The 20284-nt window shown below is 45.8% G+C and overlaps 1 protein-coding gene across 3 annotated transcripts in view; it reads left to right on the top strand.

Moving 5' to 3' along the window:
* The first annotated feature begins 8346 nt into the window (after window positions 1–8346).
* The window catches only part of Ttc39a (tetratricopeptide repeat domain 39A), a 49192-nt gene continuing 37254 nt past the window's right edge, over window positions 8347–20284 (top strand). For 2 of the 3 annotated variants that reach the window (XM_048815413.1, XM_015485015.2), the window contains exon 1: window positions 8347–8499. The gene's annotated coding sequence lies outside the window, so the exon portion shown is untranslated. Of the gene's footprint in view, window positions 8500–20091; window positions 20206–20284 lie in introns of those variants that run through there. The other variant, XM_048815415.1, reaches the window with a different exon arrangement.

Below are 20284 nucleotides of genomic sequence, written 5' to 3' on the forward strand. Positions count from 1 at the left end.
AATAGTAAAAAAAAAAAGCATTTTGTTACTTGAATGTATATTATGTGTGAAGCCCTGTTCTAAGCATTTTGTGTGTGTATTCTTGTTTCTTGTCTGGTCTCCACAGTAGATCTAAGTAGCAGGTACTGTTATTATCCCCTGTTTTTTAAAATGGAAGGACTGAGGCTAAAAAAAGTTACAATGTGCTTTTGACTATACAGCTAAGAAATAGCTGAGCCAGGAATTGAACACTGGCCTCTCTGATTCTGAACATGATACTCTTCAATTTATCATACTTTGTTTTATGTGCAAAAAAAATTTTTGCAGGAAATGGTAGGAACAGGATATAATAATAGTTTTAAAGCTCTAAGCATGATCCTAAGTGTTTGCTTATATTAGTTCATTTAGTCCTCACAACAGTAACCCTGAAAGGTATAGATTCTATTATTGTCTCCATTTTGCAGAGGTGCCCAAACTTGGCTACAGTTAATGTAGCTAATAGTTGCAGAGCTGGAATTTGAACCAAGGAGACTAGTTCCAGATTTCTAACCACCACTTTCTATTCCAGTTAAAAGATAAGCCACAGTAGAAATATCACAAATAAAATAATTCCTATAATCTCACTCTTGAGGTTAAATGGAATAAACCTACTACACTGCATGTGGCTAAAGCATTTTCCAATTTATTATCCTATTTGACACTCTGACTTGCCAACACATGAAAGTACTAAGTAATTTTTTGTTATTACTGTTACCCCACATGTATATGGTAGAAAGGGCCAGCCATGCTTTTTATTAAAGAAATACAAATTTTAAAACCATATGGCTGAAAAGAAAACAGAAGGTTGGCAAAAATGAAAAGTAATTTATCAGTGATCCCAAGACTCTGGAACGAAGACATAAAAAGGGAGGCAGAAAGTAAGTTTGAAAGAGTTTGAAGTAGCTCACTGTGACTAGAGTTCATGGACAAAAAAAGTGAGTTATTCATGTTTGCATGTAAGAAAGACCACCTCAGTGGTGATTTGGGGCTCTGCTTTAGGAGTAAACCAGGGAGAGCAGGGGGTAAGGTTGTTGTAGCCATCCACAGGAGATGGGAAGGACCTAAACCATGGTTGTGGCTGAAGCCTAAGAGAAAAATTCCCAGGTGTTGCTGGCCCAAGGCCCTTTCCTTTGAGAACCATTGGAGTAGAAGATAACTTCTAAATCTTTGTTCTGTGGTTTTATTAAATATGCTCATATAATATGCAGTCCTGTTACAACCTTGTCATTCTATACTTGTAAATTCTGCTTTTTTTTTTAAGAGAGAATATCTTTTTTATAGATTGACACAACACAATGCCTTTATTTTTATGTGGTGCTGAGAATCGAACCCAGGTCCTGCCTGTGCTAGGCGAGCACTCTACCGCTGAGCCACAATCCCAGCCCTAAATTCTGCTGCTGAGTGTGAAAAACCTTCAGTCTTTCTTGTAGATAGTTTTAAAATATAATAATTGAAAACTAACATTTAGATGGCACTTAATGTGCCCAGTACCATTTGAAGCACTTTATATATACTGATTCATTTAATCTCTATAACAATCCTTTAAATTAGGTACTGTTATTCCCAGTTTGCAGCTAAGAAGTCTTAGGTACATAGAAGTTAAATAATTGGCCCAAGATCACAGAGCTAAAAAGTTCCAGAGCTAGGATTCAAATCCAGACAGTCTGGCTTCAGAATCCATATTCAGTTACTTGTTCTGCTTAAAAAATTACGTTTTTTTTTTTTTGTTTGTTTTGTTTTTTGCATGCTTGGATCTATAGTATACCTCTTACTGTCAGAAAGCTTCATATTGTGTGAGTTTTGAAAATGCACAGTGGGAAAGTCACTGTCATTCCATTGACTTTGAAGACTCATATGAGGGTCCTGCCATTTGTGGTGTAGTGGGGGAGATATATCTGCTTATACTTTGTTTCCCAGCATTGCATACTGAAGATTACTGTGGGGTGCTGGAACACCCAGAAGAGGGAAAGAATAGTTCTAAGAGGACTGGGGAAGGCTCCTTAGAGGGGGTGTCCCCAGGACACGGTATCCTGTTGCTTTGTTACTAGCATTAATGAAAGCATACATGGTCACTGTTAATTTTTATTTGTTTTATTTATTTTTTTTAAGGTAAGCTCTCACAAGGTCACACTGGAGAAGACCAGCAGACAGCCTACCAGGAGGCCTCATTTATGTGGCATTCATTACATTAGTAAATTCAGCCTGGTCCAGGGAATGATCTTCAGGTTTAGAAATTTGATTTTCATCAATAAAACAGAGACAGCTCCTGCCGCAGTCTGGCTTGGTGCTGATAACGCCAAGGTCGTGGGTTCATTCCCCGAACGGGCCACCAAATGCCACAGTCTGCTGGGCACAACTCAGGAGCCACTTATAAAGCAGAAACGAACTTTATTTTTAGAACACACACACACACACACACACACACACACACACACACACACACGCCACACCACATGAGCTCTTCAGGAATTCCCTCAGAGCCCAACTGCCACCACTGGCTTCCCACAAGCCTCTCAACCCCTCCCCCACTCCTCCTGCTCTTGAGGCTGATTGGCTGGGTCACGTGGGTGGAGCAAAAAAAAGTCCCCCAATGAGCAGCTCCCTGGTCTGAAAGGGCGGGGAAACAGCTCAATGAGCATCACCGCAGAGGAGCCAATCAGCTGGCAGCTAGAAGTTTGCTGGAGCCTCTGTGAACCAATCATCAGCTGGCAGCTGGAAGTTTGCTGGGGCCCCTTCTGCTGTGGCTCTCAACAAGCTCCCATTAAGCAAATTCACAGGGACTGATGTAGAGACAAGGATGACACTTTCCAGTATAAATAAAGTTACCACAGGGCTTTGAATGCCCGCAGTTGGTTCAGTGCTACTCCCTCTTCCTTGCTGGTGCTTGACTGCCTCCTGTCTCAGGCTCCTCTAAATGTCAGCTTCGGCAGCCAAAGCTGCCTGACGCATTGTTTTGGATTCATATGCTTAATGAGGTTACAGTCTGGTTTGACTGGTTGGGTAGCTATAAGTCTGGTTGTGGTGACTTTGCATATCTTTGCTTTCATCATTGTGTATACATTTTTCAGTATGTTAAAGAGCATCATTTTTTAAATCATGAAATTTGTCATTGATATGTACTGGGTCAAAAGAAAAAATGAAAGCCACTGATTTTCTTTTTAAATCTTTTCAATTAAAAAATTGAGGTGCTAATAGTATATAACCAGGTAAATTATGTAAAAGATTATCTCCATCAGGCCTGGGAGTACATGCCTTATAGTTCCAGCTACTTGGGAGGTTGAAGCATGAGGATCATTTGAATCCAGGAGTTCTGGGCCAACCTGGGATACATAGCAAAATGCCTTACCATTTTCTAGCTGGGTGACTTAGGGTAAGTCTCTTAAACCTCTTTGATCCTTAAGAGGGATAATAATTCCCTCGAAGAGTTGTTGTGAGAACGGCTTAGGCAGCCAGGGCAAGATGGCAAGTAAGGAAGTAAGGGGCAGGGCCAGAACAAAGGGGTATGAAGAGGATCTTATAATGAAGTCAACTTCCTGCAAGACAAAAGTGCTCATGGACACAAGTGGGGGACCCAATCTGTGCTCCTAAGTGGGAGATCCAATAGAAAAACTGAAACAGATGGGCACGGTGGCACACTCCTGTAATCCCAGCAGTTCAGGAGGCTGAGGTAAGAATTTCAAGTTCAAAGCCAGCCTCAGCAAAGGTGAGGCACTAAGCAACTCAGTGAGACCCTGTCTCTAAATAAAATACAAAATAGGGGTGGGGATGTGACTTAGTGGGTGAGTACCCCCGAGTTCAGTCCCTAGTACCCAAAAAGACAAACTAAAACAGACATGCAGACAGAGGGGGGCACCAATCAGTTATAGTGAGGAGAGAGTGGACAGGGGAGGAAATTCCAGATACCATAAAAATAACTTGCCAAAACTCCCTCACCAGATTCCCAGCTCTGGGGCCCATTCTCTTCAGAGAAATCTGTCTCTCTCACTTTTGCAATAAACCTACTGTTTCCTTGCTCTGCATCCTGTTCTTCAGTTATTTGCTGAATGGAGACAACAATCCCAGCAACTCAGGACAGGAGGACTGCAGTTTGAGAACAGCCTCAGTAACTTAGGCCCTAAGTAACTTAGGCCCTGTCTCAAAAAAGACTGGAGATGTAGTGGTAAAGCATACCTGGTTCAATCCCCCAAACAACAACAACAACAAAGATAGATATAATGTCTGGCGTCCTATTACATGGCAGATCCTTAGTGCTAACATACCTGTTTGTTTGTTTGTTTTTAATATTTATTTCTTAGCTTTAGGTGGACACAATATTTTATTTTTATCTTGTGCTGAGGATCGAACCCAGTGCCTCATGCCAGGCGAGCGCGCTACTACTTGAGCCATATTCCCAGCCCCAACATACCTGTTTTTTTTTTTTAATATTTATTTATTTATTTTAGTTTTCGGTGGACACAACATCTTTGTTTGTATGTGGTGTTGAGGATCGAACCCGGGCCGCACGCATGCCAGGCGAGCGCGCTACCGCTTGAGCCACATCCCCAGCCAACATACCTGTTTTTAAAAAATAAAAAAGGAGCCAGGCATGGTGGGACACACCTGTGACTCTTGAGGCTAAATTACAGAGGATTGCAAGTTTGAGGCCAGCCTTGGCAACTTAGGTAGGCCCTAGGCAGTTTAGTGAGATCCTGTCTCAAAAACTAAAAAGGGAGGGAGATGTAGCTCAGTGGTAAAGCCACCCCTGGGCTCAATCCCTAGTATAAAAAAAAAAAAAAAATGGGAAAAGGTAATAACATATTTTAGGAAAATGTTTAATCTGTGATTAAAGGGAATAAAATTCAGTTATCTTGAAAGTTGTTTTTATAGTATATTTCTAATTCTGGATAAATTTACCACTGAAGGTAATTCATATAACACTATGTCTAGCACCATTCTCTTTTGTTTGCATTAACTCATTTAATCCTTACAACAACGTTTGTAATAGATACTATTTTTGTTCTCATTTTCCTGATGAGAAAACAGGAGCAATGAAGTAACTTGCCTGAAGTCACACATAGCTAGCAAGTGAGGAACCAAGATTCTAACCTAGGCAGCATGCCACCAGAACTATGGAGGATAGGAAGGATAAAACCTACACTACCTTGGGGTTATTAGGAGATGCAAAATAAGAATAAATATTAAAAAAAAAAAAAGGAGATGCAAAATAAGATAAAGTTGGGGAAATGGCTCTTTGTGCTTTGTGCATTCTAGGCTTCTACGGCAGGCCGACTGAGGCTGTGGTTAAGATGTAGTCTGGCTGTTCGCATTGAGTCCCAGCTCTGCCACTTGTGTGATTTTGAGCAAATTACTTAATCCCTTTCTGCCTCACTTTCTCAACTATTAAAATTGATACATGTAAGATGTAAAAAGACATACATGAAGCCAAGTGTGGTTGCACATGCCTGTAATCCCAGCGACTCGGGAGTTTGAGGCAGGAGGATCTCAAGTTCAAAGCCAGCCTCAGCAATTTAGCAAGGCCCTAGGTGCTTAGCAAGACCCTGTCTTTTTTTTGGGGGTGGGTGGGGGTGGGTGGGGGGGAGTGGTACTGAGGGTTGAACTCAGGGCCATTCAATCACTGAGCCACATCCCCAGCCCTATTTTTTTTTAAGAGGGAGAGAGAATTTTTTTAATATTTTTTAGTTCTCGTCGGACACAACATCTTTTTTTTATGTGGTGCTGAGGATCGAACCCGGGCCACACGCATGCCAGGCGAGCGCGCTACCACTTGAGCCACATCCCCAGCCCTCCAGCCCTATTTTTTATTTTATTTTGAGACAGGGTCTTACTGCATTGCTTAGTGCCTCGTGGTTGCTGAGGCTGACTCTGAACTCATAATCCTTCTGCCTCAGCCTCCTGAGACTGGGATTAGCCGTGTGTGCCACTGCGCCCTGCATGAGGCGCTGCCTTAAAAAAAAACTTTTAAAGGCTGAGGATATGGCTCGGTGGTTAAGTGCCCCTGGATTCAATCCCAGGTATAAATTAAAAAAAAAAAAAAAAAAAGCCAAACTCGGTGCACGCCTGTAATTGCAGCAGTTTGGGAGGCGGAGGCAGGAGAATCGTGTGTTCAAAGCCAGCCTCAGCAGTTTAGCGAGGTGCTAAGCAACTCAGTGAGTCCCTGTCTCTAAATAAAATACAAAATAGGGCTGGGGATGTGGTTCAGTGGTCAAGTGCCCCTGAGTTCAATCCCCAGTACCCAAAAACAAAATAAAAATACATGATATAGTTGTTTAGTTGTTTCTGGGATTAAATGAGTTGGTACATATGAAATTTAGAATAATGCCTAATATAGTTCTAAACAGATAACTAAGAATAAGAAACTAACCTGAAGTTCAAGAACTTGAAGTTGAATCCCAGCTCCTGATTTGGTCTTAAGATCATTTCTAAACATCTGAGTCAAATTTCTTAAAACAGAATTGTCTGGATCAGAAGTAGTGTTTGTAAAGACCCTCAGCCTAGTACCTGCCACTGAGTAGCAACTTGCTAGGTATTACCTTCATTTACTCAACACTGAGCGCTAAGATATGTATCAATGTGCTAGGCTCCGAGGAAGACACAGATATGAGTTATTCTCCATACTTTCAGATAGAAATCTGAAGACTGAAACTGATGTTGTAGATAACTAATGCAAAGAATTAAAAATATGTACTGCTAAATACTGTACAAGAAACAAAAATGTACCCTCTGAAGAGACCTCCCTCAATGTGAAAATCTAGAGGGCTTCCTAGAGGAAGTGGCATTGGCTATGGGCCCAGAGGCTAGGTGATTCTTTAATTCTCTTTTTTGTAGACTGAGCTCTGGAGCTGTGGGAGACTAGGCTTCTGACGCCTTGCCTGTGAGCCCAGGAGAATGCTAGCTGTCTGCAGTGCCCAGTGCTGCCCAGTTGGACAAGGTTCTGTGAACTGAGGGGTTTGGGGCTTGTAGGTGCACTGAAAGTGGAATTTCCAGATCTGGAAGTTCTAGTTTTATGGAGAGATAGGCAGCATTCTCAGGCCCTTGCTGATCTGCCAAGACCATCGCATGAGTGCTCAGAGAAAGGGCCAAAAATCACATCTCTGCCTACCAGGGAAGAGTAAGAGACTGCCCTGATGGCCCTTGGGGTGTTCACACTTCTGGCAGATTTGCCTAGAGTTTCCCACCCCATGCCCAGCCCACCTGTGGACCACAGGCAAGCAGGTAGAGACAGACAGACATGGGTTTAAGACCTGATTCCACAACTTGGTCTCAGGGAAGTTAGTTAACCCCTCTGAACTTCAGTTTCATCAGCTGTAAAGTGGGAATGTTTAATAAGATGAAGAAATATGAGAATTGGTGCAAAATGCCTGACTCAAGACTTGGCACATCATAGAATTCTAACTTGTAAGAATTAGTCACCATTTGTTTGACACAAGATTCGAATTGCACAAGCACCTAGCATATAGACCCAGCCCAAAATGAGCTACCTTGCCTCTGCTGTGTTCAATCCTCACCCATGAAAGAAGCCGCCACAAGCCCTTGAATCTATTCCCATGGGATCTGGAGAAGTTCTCTTCTAATACTTCAAGGTGTTCCTCTGCCTCATCCTTAGCTGAATTGTTGGGACTGCACCCTGAGGGGCTCACCTGGAGGTGCCAGAGCCAATTCCACTTGTTGATGATAATTTAAAATAAAAACCAAAAGTGCACATGACCCAAGAAGAAATACAAGGCTTTAAAGAAAGTTTGTACTGGAGACAGACTGTGGCTTATTCTCCTCTTTCTACCCACCTCCATGAGGAGCCTGGGACCAGAAATCCATAAACTGGGTTGTGTTTCAGTGCCTGGCCTGGCCTGGTTTGGTCTTCAGGCTGTACCAGGCAACTACTTCCTATCTCCCTTCCCCATGTCAGCCCCCTGCCACTCCTGCTCTGTGCCTTGCATTTGACCCAGTTCCAAGCATTTGACCCAATTCAGGCCCAGGCAGGCCTGGGAAGGCCGGTTCTGTAGTAGGTGGGAGAGAGAGGGCTTGGTGGAACCACTTTGTCACGCAGAGACCCTGGTTGGGCCATCAGGCCACTCATCAGCATGGAGGCCAGGCTCTAGGCAGAGTGAAGAGGGCTGCGACTGGCCCCGTGTGTTACCTAGAACAAAACCCTGGCCCTCTGTGGGCCTCAGTTTCTCCCATGCCCAATGATGGGTCTCGACTTGTTCGAGGTCCTCTCTGGTTCTGGATGGGAGTGTGCTGCTCTGGGACCCCGCTCCCGGGGTACCGACGCCCTCACCAAGCAGGGAGGTGCCGGCCAGGTCTGGGAGGAGCTGCCGGGCCCGCCCCGCGCGCCGGGTCCTGGAGCTGCCGCTGGAGCCGCGGTTGCTGTCGCCCACACCGCCACCTGGAGGGGCCGCCCGCGCCCTCCTCAGAGCCTGGCCGGCGCCCATGGCCTTTCTGACCGCCTGGAGGGGGGCCGGCTTCCGGGAAAAGAGACCGCAGGAACCGGGCGGGGGCGGGGACTCGGTGGGAGGCGCGGAGGGGGACCCACAGGCCGCTAGGGGACACCGCCGACGGGAGGGACAGCCGAGGGGGCACAGAGGGAGACGACAGCGCACAGGCTGCTGGGCGCGGGGTTAATGGCCACAGGGGCAGCCCCGCACCTCCCCCAGCTCCAGGTGCTCCCAGCTCCAGCACAGCAGGACTGGGTCTGGGGCCAAGGGATTCAGTCTCACCTGAGTCCTGCTGCCAGTGCCACAACCTGTAGTCACCCTGAGGGGGCTGGACTCTGGCAGTGCTGATAGTCCACTTTGGGCAGCCACTCTCTGCTCAGCCCTCCGCCCACTCGCATAGCTCTCCCCAGCTTGCCCCCACAGATAAAAGGAGGAACATTGTCCTCCTGAGGGGCTGTCTCCATCATAGGGCAGCAAGCAGTGTTGGGAGTTGGGGTGGTGACCATATCCTGGGTCTTTGTCCGAGTGTGGAATGATGTGCATCACAGCTTCTCCAGTGACCCTTCAAAGACGTGTTATTGCCCTCTTTTGATTGTCACCTCTCCCAGCTAACTCCACATCCTGGATGAGTTGCTACCTTCAGATGTGTTCCCATGAGGGGACAGCCCTGATCCTTCTTCTGAGCTGAGACCCTCCCCACAAGTCCTTCATATTGACATATTTAAAGTTCACTCTTCTATCCCGGAAAGGGCAATGCAACTATCCTCCATCTGACTGTCCTAGGAGCACCTCAGACTTGGCAAGTCCCAAACTAAATTCAACATCTTCACTCCCAAACCTGTTCCTCCTCCTGGGTCCCCATCCCAGCCAATGGTATTCACCCAGTTGCCCAAGCCTGAAACCTCTGACACCTCCCTCCCTCACTCTCACACCAGTTTCCAATCCTGCTGATTTTACCTCCTGGATGTTTCTGAAAGCTGTTGGTTTCCCTTAGACCCTCACAACAGCCCCTAGCTTTCCCAGCTCCTCCAATCTCTCACTCTCCAAACATTCTTTCTAAAGCACAAACCAGACTGCTATTTTTCTGCTCAAAAATGTTTCCATGACTCTCCATCAATTAGAGGTTGAAGTTCAAGGCCCTTGGGGGGCAGGGTTGTGACCTGCCCAGGTGCATCACTCATTGGTCACTCATTGATCATTCACTGGCCTAGCCACACCAACTGGCCTTGTGCTCTCAGGACTATTGCTCGGGGCTGCCTAGAAGGCCATTTCTCCACTCTAACACTCCATAAAATTCAACTTCAGGTGACCTCTTGTTAGAGAGTCTTCTGAGCCCATCCCTGAGTCAGAGTCAGGGTCTCCAGGGCCCTGGCATCTTGGCTTCTCTTTCCTGGCTCTCAGTCTTTCGTCACATTTGTAACCCAGGACCTATGTACATACCATGTTTCAGGAATTGTATTAGGTACTACAGATATAGTGTCACTTTACACATACAGGCCTGGGCTCTTGGAGACCATATTCCAGTGCGAGACACAGATATACACAGGTAGACCAGGAAATAAGTAAACATCAGAAATAGATGCTGAGTAAGACTTAGAGTAATGTGACGTGATGCACAGTAAAATCTACCGCCCAGAGCATGGTGAAGATCAGTGCTGACCAGATCTAGGATCCAGGAAGCAGGCTGACCAGAACAAACAGGAAAGGAGGTTTCACTGCGTGTTGAAAAGCACTCTCTAGTGCTTTAGGCAGGGTATTTACGTATTTACATATTTAAAGATGATCATGCTCCCCTCCAGAGAAAATATTTGTGGACAGAACATTTCAACTCTACTCCTTTTTCTGTTTCCCCATTATGCCTGGGGGAGGAGACAGGATTCTTCTGCCCCATGGCCCCAGAGCCCAGCACAGAATGGGTTTCAGGCTCAGGCTGTGTTCAGTTTTGATGAGTACATGAGGGATTTCTGAGGAGGGCAAGATGCCCTGGTTGGCGTGGTAAGGACTGGCTGTGTCCAGATGGATTTCTTAAACTCCCAGGATTTCCTAAACACCTATGAGAATCCAGTTGTGCTGTCTTGGGTACGGGAACCTCCACGCTAATATTCTGTGCGTATATATTGTTGTTACTGTGTGGAGAGGAATGGACAGGAGTATCAGAGGGGAGGCCACACAATGACCCGGGAAAGAGATACTGGGATATAGATTAGGAGAATGGAGGGAATGCCGGACAGAGTCTAAGCAATAAGAACTGCACCTTGGTGAAGGGACAAGCTGGGAGGCAAGACTCAGAACCACAAAGATGGGAAGGAAGTGAGGGGCTGGGAGAAGTAGGGGGAGAAGGGGCCCTCTGGCCAAGCAGAGGCCTCCACATCCCTGGGTGGGGGGGGCTATGTGAGGGAAAACATGTGCAGCCAGCACACAAGTAGCCTTTATACTTCAGCTAGTACCTGCTGGACACAAACACCAGAGAATTCTTTACTCCCAGTTGCTCCCACAAGGTGTCACACCTGAGGCTTAAACCCAAGTCTCCATTCTCCCAGTGTGGGGCCATGTCTTCTCTCCACCCTCACCCCTGACCTTCATACTGCCTGGTCTCCCACAGCATGTCCAAAGGGGGAAGGCTTCAGATGTTGCTCACCCCCTATTCGGCCACTTGAACTTGATTCAGTTACTTGATCTGTGAGAGCCTCAGCTTACTTGGCCATAAAATACTAGCTATTTTCTGAGGAGAGGGAAAGACCCACTGAAGTCATATTTGTAAAGGACCTAAAAGTCAGCCACTGGGGCTGTTCAGTGTGGAGTAAATGTGAGTTCATGTCCTTGGTGCTGGTAGGAGGAAATATCACCCTTCCAGAGCATTTGCGTTGGACAGAGGGGATTCTGAAGGGTTCAGGAGTCAATGATCAAATTCCTAGAAATGGAAACCCCAAACTGTTAGGAAGAGGAAATGGAACTGTCCCATCCCTGCACATCTTAGCGTGGGGACTAGCCTACAAATAGGGCTCCCTCCTAGCCATTCCGCAGCCCATTTGTGGTAGGCATAGCACCAGAAGCCCAGGCGAAGTGCAGGCAGGCAGGTTTGCCCAAGTGACTAAAGGGCAGAGCTGCAAAACGAGGAAGAGGCTGGGCTGCAGCAGACAGAATTCTTGCTCTTGGTGTGTAGTCTGAGCTAGAGGAGCCCTCAGCTGCCTCCAGGTTAGGTGTGTCTCATCTGGTGGCTGAAATCCTTGGATAGCTGTGGAGTCCCTTCCTTGGAAATGGATCTGAACTCAAAACCAGTGATGAGATTTCATCTCTGTGATTCTCAGATCCAACAGGTGGAGGTGTTTGTGATTCTGGACCTATGATTTAAAATTCTAGGGCTGGGGATATAGCTCAGTTTGGTAGAGTTCTTGCCTCACATGCCCAAGGCCCTGGGTTCAATCCTCAGCACCAAAAAAAAAAAAAAATTCTAAACTTTGCAAGGTGCAGTGACATAGGCCTATAATCCTAGCAACTCAAGAGACTGAAGGAGAAGGATCACAAGTTCAAGCCAACCTCAGCAATTTAGTGAGGCCCTGTCTCAAAATAAAAAAATAAAAAGGGCTGAGGATGTAGCTCAGTGATAAAGCCCCTAGGTTCAATCCCTAATACTAAAACAAATAACAACAAATTTATGCTTCTATGATATTGAAGCTTCTGATTCCAGGATTCTGGTCAGCTCCCTGTTGCTGAAGGCAGTTATTCGGGGCAGGAGACAGTTCTGGTGTGAGAAGCACATTTTGGCCCTCCCTCAGATTCTCAATCCCTTGTGAAATATCATGAAAATTTTCCAAACAACCTACATCCCACTTTATGAGTTATGGATTCTGATTTGGGATCCCTTTTTTTATTTTCTATTTTATTTTTTGTAGTTGTAGATGGACAGCATGCCTTTATTTTGTTTATTTTTATGTGGTGCTGAGGATGGAACCTAGTGCCTCACACATGAGAAGCAAGTGCTCTGCCTCTGAGCTACAGACCCAGCCCTGGGATCCTTTTTAAGGTCAATGGGAGGGGCTGGGGGTGTGGCTCAAGCGGTAGCGTGCTCGCCTGGCATGCGTGCGGCCCGGGTTCGATCCTCAGCACCACATACAAACAAAGATGTTGTGTCTGCCGAAAACTAAAAAATAAATATTAAAAAAAAAAAAGGTCAATGGGAAATAGATTATTGGGAGTTGCAACTTCAGTTCTGCCAGCATGCTACATTTCCTGAAATACCTTCCAATCCATGACCTGAGTTGTTTTGTCTGCCTCTCAGTGGAGCCTCTCGGTGGCCAACTTCACTCCTTATGCTCCTCCATGCGGTATGAGATGTGGTGCCAGCAGCTTTCCAGCTCAAGCCACAGGACAGTACCAACAAAGCAGTGAAAAGGCCTCTGGGGTCACATAGGCTGGTTTTGAACCCTGACTCAGAGACTTCTTTGCAGTATTATTATTTTTAATTTTTATTTATATATGACAGTAGAATGCATTACAATTCTTATTACACATATAGAGCACGAATTTTCACATTTCTGGTTTTATGCAAAGTATATTCACACCAAATTCGTGTCTTCATACATGTATTTTGGATAATAATGATCATCACATTCCACTATCATTTATAACCCCATGCCCTGTCCCTTCGCCTCCAACCCCTCTGCCCTATCTAGAGTTTGTCTATTCGTCCCATGCTCACTTTCCTTATCCCACTATGAATCAGCCTTCTTATATCAAAGAAAACATTCGGCATTTGGGTTTTGGGGATTGGATAACTTCACGTAGCATTATCTTCTCGAATTCTATTGATTTACCTGAAACTGCCATGATTTTATTCTCTTTTATTGCTGAGAAATATTCCATTGTGTCTATATGTCACATTTTTTTATCCATCATATGATCATCTCAATAGACGCAGAAAAAGCATTTGACAAAATACAGCACCCCTTTATGTTCAGAACACTAGAAAAATTAGGGATAACAGGAACATATCTCAACATCATAAAGGTTATATATGCTAAGCCCCAGGCCAACACCATTCTAAATGGAGAAAAATTGGAGGCATTCTCTCTAAAAACTGGAACAAGACAGGGATGCCCTCTTTCACACTTCTATTTAACATAGTTCTTGAAACACTGGCCAGAGCAATTAGACAGATGAAAGAAATTAAGGCTACACATAGGAAAAGAAGAACTTAAATTGGCATTATTTGCTGATGATAGGATTCTATACCTAGAAGATCCTAAAAGTTCCTCCAGGAAAACTTCTAGAACTAGTAAATGAATTCAGCAAAGTAGCAGGATATAAAATCTACACCCATAAATCAAAGGCATTTCTGTATATCAGTGACAAATCCTCAGAAAGAGAAATTAGGAAAATTATCCCATTTACAAAAGCCTCAAAAAATAAAGTAAAATACTTGGGAATTAACTTAACGAAGGAGGTGAAAGATCTATACAATGAAAACTACAGAACCCTAAAGAAAGAAATGAAAGAAGACCTTAGAAGATGGAAAGATCTACCTTGCTCTTGGATAGGCAGAATTAATATTATCAAAATAACCATACTTCCAAAAGCACTATACAGATTTAATGCAATTCCGATCAAAATCCCAATGACATTCCTCATAGAAATAGAAAAAGTATGCAGTATTATTTGGGGCACATTGTTTAACCTCTCTGTGCCTCAGTTTCCTTATCTGTCAAATGAGGACTGTGAGGATTCTAAGAATTTGTTTATGTACAGCCCTGGGAACAGTGCCTGACACAGTGCTGTAGGAGAGCTTCTGATTATAAGAGGAAGGGTCTTCTCCATCAACTCTAGGAAATTGGTCTGAAAATCCCCGGGGGACTATTCTAATTGGATCTTCCTACAACCAATCACTGTACTCTGAGAAGCAGGGTCAGGTGAGGGGATGCTCCTGCAGGTCAGCCAGTGGGGCTGGAAAGGAGTGAAGCTTCTTGAAGAACTGCTTCCTGAAGAACAAGCACATGAGGGGCTTATAGTATAGAGGTGGCCACTGACCAAAACATAAAATGAAGCTATAGTTGTGCAAAGTACACAAATCACAATGCATTTAGGAGGACTCCTGCCCATTCCTCTGAGACCCCAAATTGTTTGTGACATCCTAAGAAACTGAAAGTTGAAAAATCCTTTGTGGCCTCCTCTGGGGGCCTGTGCCACTCACTGCCCTCCTGCAGTTGTGGCTTTTCTAGACCCAACCATTCTCTCCCTGCCTGTGACCACCACCCTGGCCTGGGAACAGAGTGGCCCTGGAGGCTCCTTACTTTATCACCTGTCAACTTTGTTCCCATTCAGGCTGCTCTAACAATACCAAAAGCCAGGTGGCTTCCAATCAGAAATGTGTTCCTCACGGGCCTGGAGGCTGGGAAGCCAAGGATCAAGGCAGATTCAGCTTTCTGGCTCACAAATGGTGCCTTGTTGTGTCCTCACTTGGTGGCAGCCATGAGGAGTCTTTTATAAAATCCCTAATCCCATCCATGGGGGGCTCCACCTCATGCCCTGATCACTCCCCAAAGGCTCCACCTCCAAATATCATCAACTTGGGGTAAAGATTTCAACATGTAAATTCTGGGAGAACCAAATATCCAGTCTATAGCAATTGCTGTATCCCAAGGACAAGTCACACCTAATTCCCCACCAGATTGACTGGGATGCTTTAGCAAGTAGGAATAAAGAGAGATTTTTTGTTTGTTTGTTTGTTACTAGAGATTGAACCCAGGGTTCTTTATCACTGAGCTACAACCCCTGTTTTTTTTTTTTTTTTTTGAGACAGGGTCTTGCTAAATTGCTTAGAGCCTTGCTAAATTGCTAAAGCTGGCTTCAAACTTTTGATCTCTGCCTCAGCCTCTCAAATTGCTGGGATTATAAATGTGTGCCAGCACACCCAGCATAACAGATTTTGATGATACCATGGCCATTCTCCAATCTCTTGAGCATTCTGGAATTCTGGAATGAGCCTTCTCTGGGAGAAACCTATGCATGTCTTCTAGCATCTTCTTAATTAAGAGACAGGAAGCATATGCATTCTCTCTCTCTCTCTCTCAGAAGGTATCTCTCTGTTGCCCAGGCTTGTCTCGAACTCCTGCATTCAAATGATCCTCTCACCTCAGCCTCCCAAGTGTCTTAGATGATAGGCATGAGCCACCAAACCCAGTTCCACATTTTCTCTCTTACCCCAACTCTAAAGCCTTCCTTTCCCAGCTCAAGATCAGCCTTTCCCAAGTGAGCAGCAGTGCAAAAATCTACCACTTTCAAGTAAAATTCTTTCCCTCACCCTACAAATAGCTGTTTTTTGCTGCACTACTCCTGGCAGGACTAGATGGGACATAAGGTGCCCCATCCAGGTGGAACTCAGCCAAGCAACTCCATTCTTTTGGATCCCTTTTCTTCCCATGGGAGTAAATTTCTTCCTTGCTTTTTGCCTCCTGCAAAAAGGTATTCCCCTTAGTCCCTTGCAGTCGGCTCTGACTAATACCCACAGCTTGCAAAAAGTAGTAGCATAGCCCCTTGCTTCATTTCCAGCAAAGAAACACCCTCCAACAGGTACAACAGCTAAGCCTCAGGTTGAAGGTAACTTTGCTTTCTTTCTGAGCAAATGCGTGGGTGGGCATTTGCTTTACATCTGGGTGCCAAAAGGGCATACCCAAGGACCGTCCCTGAGCACAGATCAGGCTAGTCAAAAGTTAATGGCTCCACTCAACAGTACTTCTCTCCTCCTTCACCTGCCACTGCTTCCTCCAAGTCCCAGCTTCTCTCCCAAGACACCTTCTGGACCAGCTCTCTGCCTCCAGAACTCTCCCCTCTCCTGCCTTTGGGATCCATCATAACATAGGCCTTCACCCATGCCTCACCAGGAGCACTTGACAGGCATCATCTATTTTCCACACAATTTTGACCAAAGAGGCCTCCAGGTCCTGGGCAGAGCTCTTGGTGTACATCTTAGGAGAAATCCTTTTAATTTTTTTTCTGGACAGCCTTGTGTGGTTTGAAGTCTCTTTCAGGTTCATTTGTTTATTTAATGCTCACAACAGTCCTGTTATCCCTGCTTTTTGGGTGAGGAATGTAAAGCTGAAAGATAATGACAATGCTCTGTTCTAAGAGTTTTTTTGTGGCCAGGCATGGTGGGTCCATGCCTGTAATCCTAGTGGCTCTGGAGGCTGAGGCAGGAGGATCCCAAGTTTAAAGCCAGCCTCAGCAACTTATCGAGGCCCTCAGCAACTTAGTGAGACCCTGTTTCTAAATAAAATATTTTTTTAAAGGGCCAGGGATGTGGCTCAGTGGTTAAGTGTCCCTAGGTTCAATCCCCAGTACCAAAAAAAAATTTTTGTATATTACCTCATTTAATTCTTGCAACAACCCACCATCATTCTCATCCCAGAGATGGAGTCACTGACCCAGGTGTCAGAGCTGGGTACAACCCTGGTATTTGAGCTGTTCCCTGAGCCACTCCCTACCCTGCCTCAAGCTAATCAGATGACTTGCCTAAGATTACCTAGTTGGGACATCATGGGACCAGGAGTCCATCCAAATCTTCCTAGCTCTGCAGCCCAATTTCTGAACCCCAACACCATGCCACTTAATGGCAGAAATCCTTCGTTAGAGCTGTCACCCTTGATGTATCAGAACTTTGGTTCCCTGTGCCTGCCCAAGCTCCTTCTATATGCCCACCCTTGGCAGCTGCTGAAGACCAGGCAGTAGAAGACCCCAATCCTCGAACTGAGAACGTCAGAGAAGGGAGGGCCCTTGAGCTCCCTATCCAGCCTCTCCTCCTCTCTGTATTTGGAGGAAAGAGAGAAACTAAGGGCCAGAGTAGAACAGTAATATGTGCCCAAGATCACAGGACTAGTGTGGGCACAGTCCACTTGAGGGAAGAGGTCCATCCAAGGATCAGGCCTAGGTACCCCCAAAGGCATCGTCACTACAGGGAATATTTAAGAGCTGTGATTCTCACAGTCTCTTCAAAGGTCCATATTGGGTCTATTCACTTGTGAATTATTAACAAGCCCAGTTCTGTATCCTGCTGGGTAGGGCTTATTCTCTCCAAGAAAACCAGTTTTACAATCACCAACACAGCCCCATTGGGAAGGCTCTGGAGTCAGTGGTGGATCTGGGCTGGCACAGACCACAGGGGTTGGGAGGGGCACTTTGTGCCAGGAAGGGCCTTGGGGAAGGGACTGAAATGAGGATGGGGACAAGAATCACCCAGATAATGCTCACTTATCATTCCAGCACTCCTGAGAGTGATGGAAGGAGGGAAGGCAGAAAGCAGGAAACAGGCGTCCTGACAGGGGAGGAAGGGATCCAGGATGCTGTCAGCTCAAGGTCACGGGTGGGTGGATGGATGATCAGAGTAGAGTTACTGTGTTGGGAGGCAGAAACAAGGATGATGACTCACAGGCTCCCCTGGGCTGGGACTGGGCAGCTCCTAGGGGTGGGGAATGGGCCAGGTGGGGCCTTCCTGAGGGTGGGCCAGTCCATGCTCTGACTCACCAGGTGAGTGGGCATCACGATACTGGGTTGGCTTCAGTATCGTTGCCACCATGGTGGTGTGAGGAGTGTTCCAGCTGTAATGGCAGCCATGCTGCTTACCTTGCAGAGCTCGGTTTGCATCTGTAAAATGGGGAGCACAACATCTAGCACACTACCACCGTTACTGGGTACTTATGCAGCACTATGTTACATGCCAGGTCCTATTCTGGGTATTGTGCATACATAAATTCTTAATTCTTACAAAAGCCCTTTGATGTAGGCAGTATTATTATTTCTATTTTACTGATGAGGAAACTGAGGCTCTATCTAGTTAGAAATGAAAATTAAATGAGATAACTCATGTTACATATTTAATACCATGTGTGGCACCTAAGAAGCTTTTGATGTGCATCAGCCATTGTTGCAATAATTACCTTAGAGGTAATTACTTCCTTAGGGAAACTATAAAGTTCTGGACCTAGTGTTCATGTCTGGTGATTAGTCAGGCAACACCAGCTGTCAGGCGCTGAAACACACAGATGAATCTGACCAGGCCCTACCCTCAAGAGTGTCCCGTGGTGGGGGGAATTAGGATTGGTCAGAGCAGGTTAAGGCAGTGGGTGCCCAGGATTCCCAGCTCAGCCTGAGAGGGAGGGCTTTCTGGAAGAGGCAGTATCTGAGTAGAAACCTGTAGGGTAAGGAGGAGTTTGGGCATTAGCATGTTCTTAATACATGTTGGTCAAATACCGTGAAGATCTACCTTGGAGCTAATGTAGCTTAAAACTTCAGGATCTCTTCCTCACCTGCCTGGCATCTTCTGAGGCTCCAAGGAGGATCCTAGCAATTTTCTATTAGTAAATTTGTATGATTTTTTTTTTTTTTTTTGAAAAGAGGCCTCCCAATAGTAAGCTTCTGGATCCATCCCTGGTCACATGAATGGATAATAAGTGACAAGGAAGGGACATATCTTCTAGGGAAAGGAAACAGCATGGGCAAATACGTGGAGATTTGAAAGTGCATGGCATGTAACAGCCTCCCAGCCTCATCACCTGGGACTTGTCTTTACAACAAATTGCTGGTCTTGTCACAGCCTCCAAACTCCAGCTGTCACCAATGTGCCCTTGCCACCTATATGTTTTCATGCATGTTGTTCCCTTACCTGGTACACTTGCTCCACAACTTCATTAATAATATAACTTCAAAGCTCAGCTCTGACCCCACCTTCTCCAGAAGGCCCCCTGACTCTCCTCATCTGGATTCCTTACAGTTTCGTGTGGATGTCATTATAGACTGCTCCTTGTAGTTAATTATCTTTTTTATGCCTATATATGAGACTGCAGAGGTGGGATGATTCTTGGAAGTAAGCATCTGCCCTCTGCTTACACATGAGCTGGAGGGGAACTCACTGCCTTCCCAGGAAGCTTGTTTAATGTAAGCAATAATCCCACAAACCTCTCCCCACTACAAACAGCCTGCCTGGCTCCTCTGGGATCTAGTCCAAGTCTTCTTCCCACCCTGGTTGCTTTTGCAGACTGCCCCCTCCTGTTTCCTCCTCTGACATCTAGGAACTTAACCTGATCTAGGGGAAGTGGAGTCCCTCCTTCTCCTGTCCCCAGCCTATGTGAAGGGACAGCTCTAATGGCAGCCACGTGCTGTGATGAGTCATGATTAAGAGCATCTGGGACCCAGAGGTGGTGGCTGGTTAACTCCTGATGGGCTAGAACTTTCTCTGCCAGGAGATCAGGTCAGTTCAACCCTGGGCTTACATACCCACCTGAGGCCTAGATGCACAGTGGACACCTGGAGAGTGACCCCACACACAAGCATTGAGAATAAAAGAGAGAACCAGTGGGGACTGGCACATGAGCTCCAGAGTCAGAAGGGCTGGGTTCCAATCGCAGCTTGTCACATATTAGATGCGTGCTCCGGAGCCAATCACAAGAACCCTATGCCTCAGTTTCCACATCTGTAAAATGGCAATTATGGAGATTGAGAAGACTAGTGTGAGCTGCCCACTAGCAGTGAGTGCTAAAATCGCGTTATTTCCCGCCTTCTGGTCTCCTACAAACATACTCGATGGGCATGTGTTTGGGATTAAAATTCAAGCCTGACTCTGGAGGCTGTGTCTTTCTCCGCATGAATGCCCCCGTTAATGTTGTAGGACACCAGAGGTTCCGGTGGGAGCCGCTGCGGGGCGGGAGCTGTGGGGGAGGGCGAGTGACAGGAAGGAGGACCTCAGGTCTAGGAGAACTTTCTAACTCAGGTGGGGGCGTCTGCGGAAGGAGCGAGCGCTGGGCTGGGCGGGGTCTGCGCACAGAATCTGTGGCCCGGGTCGCACCTGT

The sequence above is a fragment of the Marmota marmota genome, unplaced genomic scaffold, assembly GCF_001458135.2.
Source record: "Marmota marmota marmota unplaced genomic scaffold, marMar, whole genome shotgun sequence".
Lineage (NCBI taxonomy): Eukaryota > Metazoa > Chordata > Mammalia > Rodentia > Sciuridae > Marmota > Marmota marmota.